This window comes from Anas acuta, chromosome 12 (genome assembly GCF_963932015.1).
Source record: "Anas acuta chromosome 12, bAnaAcu1.1, whole genome shotgun sequence".
Classification (NCBI taxonomy): Eukaryota; Metazoa; Chordata; class Aves; order Anseriformes; family Anatidae; genus Anas; species Anas acuta.
In genome coordinates, this window is record NC_088990.1 from 16978078 (window position 1) to 16991956 (window position 13879).

General features: G+C 43.6%; 1 protein-coding gene across 3 annotated transcripts in view; it reads left to right on the forward strand.

The window, feature by feature from the left end:
• Positions 1–13879, forward strand: part of THSD4 (thrombospondin type 1 domain containing 4) — a 299631-nt gene that overhangs the window by 9243 nt on the left and 276509 nt on the right. For 2 of the 3 annotated variants that reach the window (XM_068695297.1, XM_068695298.1), the window contains exon 2: positions 840–944. The gene's annotated coding sequence lies outside the window, so the exon portion shown is untranslated. Of the gene's footprint in view, positions 1–839; positions 945–3305; positions 3641–13879 lie in introns of those variants that run through there. The other variant, XM_068695296.1, reaches the window with a different exon arrangement.

Sequence of the window (13879 nt, forward strand, 5' to 3'; positions counted from 1 at the left end):
TGCTCCTACTTAAAGAGAAACTGATCTAGGGGTGGAGAGAGAATTTTGTAAACTTACACTGTTTTTCTCCAGGTCACCAGGTAGGTGATGTCTCCATGTATTTTATAATAATAATATTTTTATTATTCAATTTATTATTATTATTATTATTTTGTACATGTTTGTTTTCTTTATTTTGTTTTTTTTATTATTATTATTATTATTATTATTATTATTATTATTATTATTATTATTATTATTATTATTATTATTATTATTATTATTATTTTGTACGTGTTTGTTTTCTTTCTTTCCTGTTGCTGGTTGCTTCCCTTCCTCCCCCCTTCTGTCTCAGAATCTAAAGCTTGTATAATAGGTACTTTCCATGCCTTAACTGCGCCTATGCTGGACCTGTTGCAAATGTGACATTGTCTTCCATATACCAGGCAGCAGATCTCTAACTCGGCGGTGTTTGACACCTGCTCTCACAAAAAGGAAATGAAGCAGAAAGAGCTCACTGCAACAATCAGTGGCTCACAGAAAGAAGTATTGAAACAAATATGTGGCTGAAACGAGGCAAGGAAGGGAAATGTTACTTCCTGCTCTGCCACAATCTGATCTTTCTCAAGTTCTCTCCTTCCTCATCTAAATGGGGAATTTTATGCACAGTCATTCCCATTATTAGTGCAAGATTTTTCTTCATGACTAGCAAGAGGCAGTTGAGTTCTACAGGACGGAGATCCTTGCTCTGCCCTATTATCTGCCTGCCAGTTTTGTCATTTTATGCTGTAATCTATCTGAATTTGCAAAGTAGCACTACGTAATTAAACCAACTGAAATATTTTCCTATTCTTTTACAGTGGCAGCTGGCCAGAGAACTGTCTCCTGAGCAGGGAAGTTTTGCAGCGTTGGAAGTAAAAAATACTCCGATATCCCTTGCATCGCAAGCCTTTGCAGCTTGCTGGGTAAGTGGAGCTGGTGGCTATCTTTGCCTATGCACTGGGAGACAAGATGTGGTTTGATCACCACATACTGAACAAATGATCAAATAAGTTCATTCCTGTTCTCACCCAGATCTTTCTTTGCTTGGTGATTTGGATTTCTCCTACATTTTCATCAAAAGCATTATTTTCTACATCTTGTGATAATAGACTAAAGCTTTAAAGAAGGATTTCCTCTGTGGATTACTGCAGGAAAAAAAAAATTAAACTCCTTGTGGATGCTCTTTTCTTCCAAGGATTCATGTTTTGCTCTCTTTTAGGAATAATGATGCTATTTCACAATGCCCTTCAGGTCCATCTGGAAGAAAATTGGAGACATAGCCTGAATGTGTGTGTTCACATTAATTTTTTGTACACAGCCGCATTTGTTATGTAAACTATGAAAGACTTCAGATAACATTGCAGTCTAATGAGACTCCTAGCTCTGCAATTGTTAAGAACAAATTTAGCATCAGCTGCTCTGATGCACAGATAAGGTGTGGGAAGAACTGTTCCTCTCCCCCACAGCAGCATGACAACAGCTTCCTCTTACACTGCTGAGAAAACACGATGTGTGCTCTTCTGAGCAGTTCATCAGGCAAAAAGGGAGGAGGAGGTGGAGGGGTGAAAGATAGGACACTGCATTAGCTCTTGGGAGGGAACAATCATTCCGAAAGCCAAACAGAAAACAACAGAGATATTAGGGAAATGAGAATAAAGGCATCCTACAAGAGGAAGGGAAAACAGTGATGAGTCTATGTTCCTTGGTTTGTCAGAAGGTCTCGATGTGCCCTGTGCTTTAATATAATAAAATGATGAATGTCAGACTCCAACTCCACTGAATACTATTAGCATCCAGCAGAGCAGGCCTCTGGGACTGCCAGTGTGCAGGCTATTGCTGTTCAGCTTCCCTTCATAGAGAAGTGAGTCCTCCTCCCCGAGGGCTGATACTTCTAGGTAGCTAATTTTCAGACCGGTACAGTTCAAATAATCTTTCCCCAGTATCAAGAGTTAGCAACTGCCTCAAGTAGAGCAATTCCAGTGTGTGGAATGAATTTACTTGTTAATTTATTGATACCTAAGTTCTTAGGTCTTCGCTCCTGGAAAAAAACCCTTGCCTCTAGTCCATCGGGCCGCAGTTGTGTCTCTCCCTCTAACAAACAGTAGTTGTGTAATTGGTGGAGCAGATGAAGTGGAACATCTAATCTGTAGCAGAGATTAGAACTAAAGTACTGTAAGCTGCCAGAGCCATTCTTGCTCACATGCTACCTGGCTCAGTAGTTAGTCAATAATTTATGTACTGCATTATATCATGGCCAGAGCAGTGCAGCATTTGCTTCCTGCAGTCTAGTACTGCCAGGCAGGCTCCAGCCTAGCTTTGAAGCGCAGGTACAGGTTCCCTGTTACCAAGCCGCAGCATTGCTCAGGAGCGACTGGAAGAATTCTCTCTAGGCCTGTGGTTTCCAGACCCATTTACCTACTAGAGGTGAGACCTCTATCTCTCGGAGGTAGCATAACCAGCCTTTTCGTAGCATTATAATACAGCCTTTCTTTGCCTGTGAGCAAGCCCTGCAAACCTTTAACATACAGCTGTCTACAGCTGTCTTTCTACAGCCAAGATCTGCTGTGGTGCCCACGGGGCATCTAAAACTGCTTGGGGGTGCTGTGCTGCAGCAAGTGCCTGGTGAGCATGCATGGGAAAGTGCATTTTCCACAGCTGATCTTTTGCTGAGTGCCTGTTGCTATAGGTGGGCTTGGAAATAGATTTTAAAAAATCAATTTGTTTATGTATTTGCAAGAAATAGCACAGTCAGCACTTTGTCTTTAGTGGTTTGCCTAGGTTCAAGTGGTAAGTGAGCCCAAAATGTTGCCAAGGAAAAACAACCTATTTCAATGTGTTTTAAAGCAAATGGGTTCACCTGGCTGGGTCAATTCCAGCACAAGAATAATAGATTTTGTCGTAAAAAAGCATAAAACTGGATGTTGCAGTGAACCATGGCCGATGCCTGTCTGGGTCTAAGGTCAGAGCTGGTGCTGGATGCTTTGCTGTGGTGTTCAATAAACGTACCCTGAGGGGTTTCAGGTTTGGTATGCTTAACGCGAAGCAGCAGCAGAGAGACAGAACCACCTTTCCCTTCAGGTGCTGACTGAAACGTGACCGAAACCGCTCCTCATCCCCGCTCCAGGCGGTATCCAGCGGTTCTGCTCTGAGCCCCGGGGCCAGCCCCGCCATGCCGGGCCCGCCCCCCCGCACGTCGGCGCCGCGGCCGCGCTGCCTCAGGCCCCGGGCGGCTCCCGGGGCGCGGCCAGGCCCCTCCGCTCCGCTCCGCTCCGCTCCGCACCGCGCCTCGGCTCGGCTGGGCTGGGCTGGGCTGGGCTGGGCTCGGGGCGCGCCCCGCGGGCGGCTCAGCCGCCAGGTGGCGGCCGGGAGCGGGCGTTGGCGCCGGAGGCAGCCGGGAGCCAGGGCAGAGAGGCGCGGCGCGGCGGCCGGGGGCTGTCCCTCAGCCCCGGGAACGCCGGAGCGCGGCCGCGGGACCCGAGGCAGGTTCCCGGCGGAGCGGGCGCCGCCTCCCATGCGCCGGAGGCCGCGGCGGTGCCAGCCTCCCGCAGCGCCCTGCGCCTCCTCCGCCCCGCGGCGGCACCACGGGACCTGCGCCGCCGGGGGACGCCGGAGCCCTGAGGTGAGGAGAGGCGAGGCCCGGGGGGGCGAGCCCCGGCCAGGTGGGGCGGCCGCACTCGGGGTTGCTGCTCCCCGAGGCAGCGCCGGAGGAGAGAGGAGAGAAAGCCCCTTCCCCGCCGCGGGGGGTTTCTGCCGTGGGCCAGCTCTGTCCGTGTGTCCCAGCGCAGCGTGGGGCGCCTTGCCGGGCTCTGCCCCCAATTCACGCCGCGAGGAAGGGGCTGGGGGGGGCACGGAGCTCGGGGAGGTGATCGAGGAATAAATTCCCTTACGGCTTTGGGTCTTCATCTGTCAGTGTCCGCGCTCCTGTGCGTAGCAGCCCGCGGTGGGCTTCCCGTTAATTCCTCTCCTTTCTGCCCCCTCGGCGCTGTGGCGGGGAGCTGGCAGCAGCGCGCCGCAGGTTAACGTGTGGGGAAAACTGATGGACTTATCCCAAACCTGCTGCCTCGTGCTGTGCACTCCTCATAACGCAAACTGTGCTCCTGCTCTGCTGCTGTCTTTGTGCCCTCTTCAGGACTGCGTTCTTATTCCTCCACCTTAGTCTCAAAATAAAGCATTCTTAGCTGTTTAGTCACTTCTTGTGCGGGAGTTTTTCCGTATCTCCTACCAGCGACAGCACCTTTTTCTGTCTGTTTTCATTCTTCCATTTGTTTTTCCTTTCGATCAAGGGATCAGCAGCACTAAGTGATCCTGGAGACGCCAGCGCAGCGCGGGTTACGCAGCAGCACGCTGACTTCTGCTAGCAGACGTGACAAATCTGAGTAGGCGCATCAGTTATGTGAAGAGCCAACACAAGCAGTAGAAATATTTGCAACTCACTGTGTGGCCATCAGTTGATAAATCAGTGTGATTTATTTATTTTTAATCAGAAACTACTATGTAAGTAACTCGTGGTTAGTAGCTTAATACAAGGGTCTAATGCCATGGATGAAATAGTCTCCTAAGGGGTGCTTAATGCTCTGTCAATATGCTGTGCTTGTTTCTTCTGTCATCCTTTCCTGTTCTGTGCTAAGAGGACCAAGACCTGAAAATGGCCCAAAATTTATCTGAGTTCAGTGCTGTTTGTGGAGCTGCCAACGCACTCTAACAACCCGGTCTATCCAGCTGCAGCTTGCCAAATCGGACTTCTTTCTGGCAAATGACTGGAAGTAATCTACTGGTTGATGCAATTTCCACCCATTCAATATTATCAGGGATTTAAAATGAAGCTTAGTATTGCTCAAGCTCATTAGATGGTTGTGATTCTTGGTTTCTCTTCCGTCACTTCTCTCCCAAGGATTCTGGTGGGACAGCAGATCTAGGTAGGCTAGGAAGAGAGAGTGCCTTTTGAGGAGAAAAGTGCTAGAAAATGAGAATATTTAGTAATGCTAGAAGTAGGAGATCAGCTGTTTTGAGTTATATATAGAGAGGCCTTTGAAGTGAGTGTAGGAAAGAAGCTTAGGTTATTTGTCCTAACCCTGTCCCAAAGAGAGCTTGTCAGGTTTTGTTTTGGAGCAGGGCTAATCCCTGGTCACTCTAACCTGGAACAGTTCCATTGGGACCCAGGGTGTTACTTCTGTTTCATGACTCTGACTCTTGGAAGCACTTGGACTAAGAGGTGTTGCGTGGTGCAGGATTTTTTTCCTTTCACACTCCATACAACAGGTTCTTTCAGAGCTCTAGCAGATTTAATTGCAGAAATTAATTAGGTTGCTGGTATGTAATGATGAGTTTTATGACTGCAGTTCAAAACCTTTGCTCTTGCTGTAGAATAACATGAATAACTGTGCTAGGCAAACCTCCGTTAAACTAGGCCTGAAAACTAAACAAAAATGAACTAAATCATCTGGAAGACTTAGGTTGGCCTGAGAGTTGTGATTCTGTGCAAGGACAGCAGAAAAACAGGTTTTCAGCGTGGCAGTCTGTGATGTTATATCAGATGTGTGATATATTGACAGAGCATTGACAGAGACAGTTGTTGAAAACAGACATGAGGAAACTTCAGCCAGACAGTTGGTGTTAGTTTTTCTTTTTTTTTTTTTTTTTGAATTGGTTTATGATCTAAAGTTAAGTGCAGTCCATGTAGAGACTCCTATGGACTCGGAGTTATTCCCTTAGAGAACATTCAGGCTTGATGGTTAAGCACTTAAAAATTCAGAAAACTTGAAAGTCAACCATGCATAAAAATATTAACTTTGTCCCCTGTAGTGCTGTATTATGGTAACAGGCTTCAATTGTAGCAGGCTTTAGTTTTTTTCCAAGTAGGAAAAAAATAAGAGGAGAAGACTTACTGGATCAGACCAACTTTGGTGTAGTCAGTGTCCTGGACCTGACAATGTCACTTCTGTCTCTGTAGACAGGCAAAGAATTTTGTAACGCTTAGTTGTGAAACGCTTCCCACGATCACGGTGCTGTGCTCTCCTCTCCCTTACCTAGCTGGAGAACATACTCAGTGAAGAATCTTGTTCTCTTAACCAGGCGCATACACAATTCACTCATCGCTTCATTTCAGCTTAGAAATCAGCATAATGTGGTGATAATGCAGTTTGGAGGATGAGACAGGTTAATAAGAAAGTTAATTTGGTTATGAATTTCTGTGGTTTAAATGCGTGACCAGAGGACATGATCGTGCATTGCTAAGCTGTATGAGGTTACGTAGGAGTTGGTTATTGTGTGCTTTGCATTTAAGTAACTCCTGTTGCGTTCAGAATAGTACATTGCACTAGAAAATTCAGTTTACGTGCATTACATTTTTAGGGAGAATGCATGTCTTTAATTTAAAAGATTAGTTAGGGAGGTGGTAAGCAGATGTAAATAACAAAGACAAAAAATTGCTTAGCAGAGCGATTTGATGGGCGCTGAATTTGGCCTCATGTCTTAGCCTGTATAAAGGGACTGTAGCTGAAACTGCATGCTTCAGAGTTGCCTGATTGTGTTGTTGTGTTCTTTGTGTTAGTTGGCAATAGCAGATATAAATCCTGTAATTTAAAACAACTCGGTTGTCTCCTAGTGGAATGTGCTGTCCCACCCAGTTTTCTCTTGGGGACTTGTGAGTGTCATGTCACACATCTCATTTGTGTAGCTTCTCCCTGCAGGGTTAGGGCATTCCTAGAGCTGGGTCAGTGTTCGGAGCTTTGGTTGCTGTTAAGCAATCAGTGCTTGTCAACACCATCTCCTGACATCCGCGATGTTCTTCCAAATGGCAGTACCAAAGGGCAGATGCGGGGCTGCTTGGCAGGGACTGTGCTTGCACTAGAAATATTCCAGGTCTAATAGGAGCTGGATCTGATCCTTGTGCAGGAGAAGTAGCTTTTCCTGTTGATCGGGTGATGTGTTTGCGAATCGCCAGAAGGTGGGTTTCTGTGACCTGCTGGGCTGCTGATCAAGTCTTACCAGCATCTTTCTCCTTTTCCTCTCTCTCTGAACAAGGTAAGCTGATCACAGGGTATCGGCCAACTGTTAGATTTCCTGAAGGTAAAATTCTCATGCAGATTGCTTTAAGCTTTTTAAAAACAAAGCAAAACAACCACAGAAAAAAACACACAAACAACAGGAAAAAAAAAAAAAAGAAAAAAAGCACTGGAATAAAAACATCTATTGGATAGGAACAAAAACAAATGATGTAGCATGTGCCTCCTAGGTTTATTGCTGTGTTTCTTCAAATTGCAGCTCAAGGACTTGCTCATGGGCTATTTCACATCAGTCCTGTACTGCTACTTCTTGGCATCCCACTTCAGTATTTATTTTGGTCCTGGTTTTGGAATTTCCCTTCACAGGAAGATTCCATACTCCTTATATGGAAAAATTGGTTTAAAAAGGGACTTTTTTCCATTGGTTCTGTGGATTCTTTTCTCAGTAAGTATAAGATCCGCTATCTGTTTTCTTTAAAGCTCTGATCCAAGGGCCAATAAAGTCAAGGAAAAGGTTATCAGTATTTTCAATGGCTTTTGGGTCAAGGCATTCCCATGTGGTGTGCTCTTGCCATTGGAAAGAATGTTTTAAAATTGCAGTGGCACTTTAAAGGATCATTTCAGTACATCTTTAAGGCCCATCTGTTGATACACTTGCATTCACATGTAAGGAACTAAGTCCCCATCTCCAGGTCCTACAAGCAAGTAGCCCTCTGTTTCTCCAGTGGGTGTAGTGCTGTGTCTGAACTGTGATAAACTCTTATTCTCTGATTACCTCTGTAGCTGGTAAGAAATGAATTGGCAGAATGCACGAATGCAACTGTCTTCTTGGGATTCAGCTCCTGTTCCCAACTTGCACGAATCGATCAGTGTGAAGCGTGGATATTTTCAAGTGTCGGTATGACTGCAGTCTTGGAGGTTAGCCCTGCCTAATGTGTGGAGCTCTTCTTCCCTCAAATGTTTTTCCATATCATCACTTCAGCAGAACCGTCTGTGAAACAGAAATCAATATGATAGTTTGTTTCACCAGGAACAGCAAATGTCCTACAACATAATAATTGTGAATTTTGAGGAACACTGAAACAAATTGACAAGGTACAACTTATTTATAAAAGGAGCAGAGAGAAAGGCTTTATCAGCACAGATCCATCCAATGGCTTCGTCTGATTTGGAGGAAGAAATGGCTTCAGAGCTCTGGAAATTCATTTTGCTGGTGAGGTGGTAACGGGTAGCTGGGTCCCGGAGGCTGGCAGCCTGTTAGTGGGCAGTACTGCCTCACGTAGCGTTTGGGAAAGTAGAGATTGGTTTGCCCCAGAATCATGAGGTTGGTTTACAAATCCTGATGCTCTAAAATGAATATATCTGACTTCATGTTTTCTGAGCTCTCCAGAGTTTACATTTGCAGTCTTTTCTTTGCCAGCACAAGAGCTAGTAACTTGTTCTTTTAATGGGAGTAGTGCTTGTCATACAGTCAGTTCCCCGAACTGGGGCCTTCAGGGGACTCTCTGGATACAAAATAATCATATTTAAACAGGACTTGGTAGAAGTTCAGTCCTTTACAGAGGAGCAGCAAAAGGCTTATTCACTAATTCTGTGATCCTGTTTCCCTTGTAAGACTTTCTTGTAAGACTGCTGTGTCTTGCATTTTATATGTCTGTGATTAAGTGTAGAGAGCAATACAGTTCTTCAGAAAGCTATGTTTTTTACTGCATATTGTTCATTTCACTTTGATTACTTAATTAGTGCTTTTTTACTAAACCCAGACTTCTTAAAATACTGCAGTAAATAAGGAAAGAATATTCCCTTTGTGTTAAATTCAAAGGCATGGCTGTTGTGGTGACGGGACTTTCAACTTCTGAACTTTCCTATTGCATCTCCGAGGGGTTGTATTGACCTCTGCTGCACAGAGATGAAGTTGAACAGAGAAACCTGGCCGTGAGCAGCATCTTGCCAAATTTGTCCGTGTCAGTATAGCTGGAAGGGCTGCTGCTGGGTGTGCTGACACCTTGGACCTTGCTTGCTAGGACCTTGCTGTCTTTTTTGACTGCGTGGCCTGGTATGAGATACGGGAGCAGACTGGCTGGAAGTAAGGGTGCTGTGAGCCTGGAGGATGCTGCCTGGAGCCCTGCGCAGAAGTGAAGTGGTTTCCTGCCAGTTACTTCCTCTGTGGGTCATGATGTCCATGCTGAACCGTGATATCTCTGTTCTTGTTTTGGGAAGAGGCCAGATAAAGAAGCCCTTTTTAAAAGCTCTTCTTCATGAAAGCCACATCCTCATGAAAAAACATGTGTTGTGCCAGGCCCTGCTGGATCAGCACTTGGATCTGTGTGAGCATGGAAGAATACTGCTCCCCCAGGAGCAAGACGTCACTTAGATTCTCAAGTACGGTATGACTGCAATCTGAAATCCTGAATCAGGCAGATTCCCCTGTGACTGCATTTGGATTAGCTGGCGAGAAGTGCGTGGAAGGAAAACTCTCTCTCTAGATGGCAAATTCAGCAAAACTGTTGACCGCAGTCTTTGAGTAAATGTTGACTTGGAAAGTTTACAGATGTTCTGAGTTTTTCTTCCCATGGTAAAGGTGATTGCTCTAGTCCTGGTTTGGTAAGGTCATGCTTCTAGTAGTTGGTTGTATGTTATGCTTGGATTTTGTTTGGTTAATGTAGTTTCTACGAAAGTAAAAAGAAGAAATGATTTTGCTTATCAGATTGGCAAAGGGAAGCAAGAGCCTGTCCAATCCCACCCTGCTTAATTACAACAAAATGACATCCCAGGACACAAGCTGACCAAAAGGATGATAAATTACATGGAGTGGCTGCAGTAACTTAATCTGGCAGCAGTGAAGGCTCTGTCCCATGTTCCTATAGTTCCGTGAAGCTACATCCACTAGGGAAGTGAATGCGGAACAGCGGGCACATCACCTTGCAGATCTTCAGGACTGGTGTGTGGAATTTAAACGCTTAACTAGAACAGCAGAAGAATGAGGATTTGAAAGAATAGTGTGTTAACCATTAACTGCTGGTATTGTTCAGCTTTGACAGCCCAGAAAATACTGTTCATGTGTTGAAACGCAGGGGTTAAGACTGGATGTCTGTTTTGATTTTTGGTGTGAAAAACAGACATTAAAAATGTAATTTCCTATATTCTTGTACTTCAGATATCATTTGTACAAATTAACACAATATTACACAGCAGAAGACTTGAAGACTTTCTTTTTTCTTTTTCTTCTTTTTTTTTTTCCCTCCTACTTACAGTTCAGGCTTTTACTCGCATTGGCATTAAGAAGTTTGAAGTACTTTGGTCACTTCTCGGAAGAATGTTTAAAATTTTTAATACTCAAGCTCAGATTTATTACTTAGGCACTGCCAATGCTGCTGTAATTGTCATTGTAAAGTTTCTTGTATTTGTTGCTGGCCAAAGTCATTACACCGGAGTGAATGTGTAACATGTAAGCGTGTTTGAAACTTCATTATAATAAATAATTATAATTATTAATAATAAATTGTAACAACAACAATAACAACAAAACAACAAAACTGTGCAGTTTTTGAATGATGAAAGGTCTGAAATATCTTTGCTGCTTTAATACTGTTAGAATTGGCCAGAAAATGAGCTGACTTCTTTTGAACCATGCTGCTTGTGATTAAATTGTGATTTGTCTCTGTTGCTTTGAAATGGAAGAGGGGGAGAAACAGTTTCCAAATGTCTCTTGCTGGCAATTGCAGGTTGAGAAAGATGGGGTTGGTTGGTGTGTTTCTGCTTTTTGATTTGCCTTTTTTCTGAAGTTAGGTTACAAGGCCTTTTCAGAATTCCCATTTACTCAGACCATGCAGATTTTACGCTTAACCAGGAACCCCTGTGTCAAGTACCGCCTGGAGAGAGATTGCACTTGGGTTGCATTCCTTTCAGCAAGTTTTCTCTCTATCTCCAGCAGCGGCGACTCCATTAGAAGATCTCAGGTCACTGTATAAAACCTGACTTTTTCTGACTTCAAGCAATATGCTAAGCAGCAGTGAATGCTAACTGGTGACTTAAAAAATAATATAAAACTCAGGCACTTTTTTTTTTTTTTTTTGAAATCCTCGCTGATCTTTCATGCTCTGCCTGTTAAACTCTCTGCATAGGCAATATTTAAAGCAGCATCTGAAGTCCACGCTCTTGAAGGAGTTACTCTGTTTTCTTTCCCAGCAGTTTGCAATTGGCTGTGCTTGTTTTCAAGAAAAGCCAAGAAATCTGTCTCTCACATTTTGCATCCCTGTTTTTGAGTTTTGTAGGCACTTGGATATTTTTCCTGAAGCTTCGAGTGATGTCAGATGAAGGTCAGTGCACTCTACTAACCTGCCCTGCAGCACAAATAAGTTCAGGCCCTACTGCCAAGAGATGACCTTTGATTTCTTTTTACCTGACACAATGAAGGCTCTGTTCAGAATTCTTCATTCCTATTTTACTTAGGCAAAGTCCCAGCCACTTGAATAGGTTTGCCTGGGCTAAGAGGGTTACAAAAGTTCCTGAAGCATGGTATGGTGATGGCAGAGGCTTCTGTGTTGTAGATGAGTTTCAGAAACTGTGTTTATTGTGGTCAGAAAAGAGAGGTAAAAGAGTGGATTTTGTTGTGACTTGCATCACTACTGAATCTGAAACTACAAATAGTAAGTGTTGGTTTTAAGCTACACCTGATCAATGGAGATAGTGAGCAAAGGTGCTTATGCATTAAAACACTCGTTGTATGTAGGCATAAAGAAATACTTCACCGGCTTTACAGACTGCCAGAGGGCTGTGTATGCTGTCAGTGGTAACTCCTGTGCTTGCACAAGTGGTACTTCTGCTTTCCCCCTCTTGGTATCCTCCCAGTCGAGGTGTGCTCTTGAGTTGAGCATTGTAGGGTCCCTTAAAACTAAGTGTAGCAATTTTGCTCAAACTGCTGTGTTTCAGAGTGGGGTTGCTTCACCTAAATGAAGTTGTGTATGGCTGCCAAGTGGGGAGGCAGGTTACGGTAACACTTCTGCTGTGCTCTGACTGAACCATGCAGCTGGTTTGTTAAAAGAGAGATTTCCATCAGCCTCTCTTTGCAAGTCCATGCTTCTTATTGATTTTTCTCTTCAACCTGTATTTCTTTTACAGATGTTAGAGTGGGTACTCATGCTTCAGATCCAGTGAATGATTTTGGAAATAACAAAGTCAGTTTATTTCTTTCATAGTCAGATTATGCAGTTCAGTCTTAGACCTACAGTCAAACAAACCCCTCTTGAAAAATAGTAGCAGGTTTATTGATAGGCTGGGAAAAAGTCAAGACTGCAACCTGATGTGGAAAGGATGGCTGCAAGTCAGAGGAATACCATTTTCCTGACTTACTATTTTTATGAGTTATTGCTGTTAGCAAGGGTGACAGTGGTTGTTGCTGATTTTGTGAGGTTAGTATCTTTTATCTGTCAACCCCAAACTCATTCTTCACAGACCACTGTGTGGCATCTGCTGAACTATTTCTTTAGTAATAGTCCGCTTTTTAATCTGCACCTAGTAAGATATTTCAGCTTTGCTGCGCAGTGATTGATAACCTGAGATTATTTGAACGTATGATTGTCTTGGGGTTGTCTGTCACGGCCTGATACCTCCTGTAGGAGTGTAACAGTTCATGCAGGTTACGTTAAATGGACTGAAATACTAACTGTCGTGTGGACCACCAGAGCATGAGGCATAGCAGCAAGACAAGATTTGTAGGATGTCTAAAATCCCTTTCAGATGGACAGGGCAAGAATAAACAGGTCCCTCTCCCCACCCTCAAAGGATCTTGCAATTCACTTCTCAAATGCAGGAGGCAGGAGGATTCACCACGTGGAGGTATGATTGGTACAAGCATTAGGAATTTTGTAGAAGCCTGCACCAAACGTGCTTGAGGAGAATTTTATATTCAGGGAATTCAATCTCAAGGGATATAATTGAGAACATAATTTTTTCTTTGTTTCTGAACATATGGATTTTACATAGCTTCTGCTGTTATTAGTTGTGTCGTGTCTTCATTTCCGTTTCTTAAAGATACAATGATATTGCTGTTTGTCATCCCTAATTCTTGTTAAAGTTTGGCTACTGGGTGTTTTCCTTTTCATCTTCACTAACATCTTCACATAAAGAAGAGCTGCACCTCTGCAAATGTGCCTCTTTAAATGGTAAAAGCATAACACGATTGCAATTTGATGCTACTTTCTTGGTTGCCTACCTTGTTTTTGCAACAGTGGACTTCTTCTAAGACATTATCCTCTGAATGTGTTTCAAATAAAGTTATTGATGTCTGTTGGTTTTATGCTGTGGCCCTCATCTTGATTTTATTGTGGGCGAAAGCTAAATAAAAGTCTGTGGGACAGTTCTTCAGTGGTTTCTGAGTTACACCTGTATTGTTTATTTACATGCAGAATTTAATATTTCACAGAATCACAGAATTTCTAGGTTGGAAGAGACCTCAAGATCATCGAGCCCAACCTCTGACCTAACGCTAACAGTCCCCACTAAACCATATCCCTAAGCTCTACATCTAAATGTCTTTTAAAGACTTCCAGGGATGGTGACTCCACCACTTCCCTGGGCAGCCTGTTCCAATGTCTAACAACCCTTTCGGTAATTTGCAGAAGATTTACAAGACTTCTTACTGCCGTTATTGTAGTTGACTTTCAGAGATCCATTGATAGTTTACAATTTCATGTTGGCCTTAAATTCTCAGATATTGTTTCAAAATGTTGAAAGAAATACCTCGTTTCACAGTGGTCTCTTAAGACCTCTCTTTAGACCTGTTATTCGTCATTATGTAGGAACATAGAGAAAAGCAATAAATCTTTGAATTCCACTGTTGCATTTCCATACCT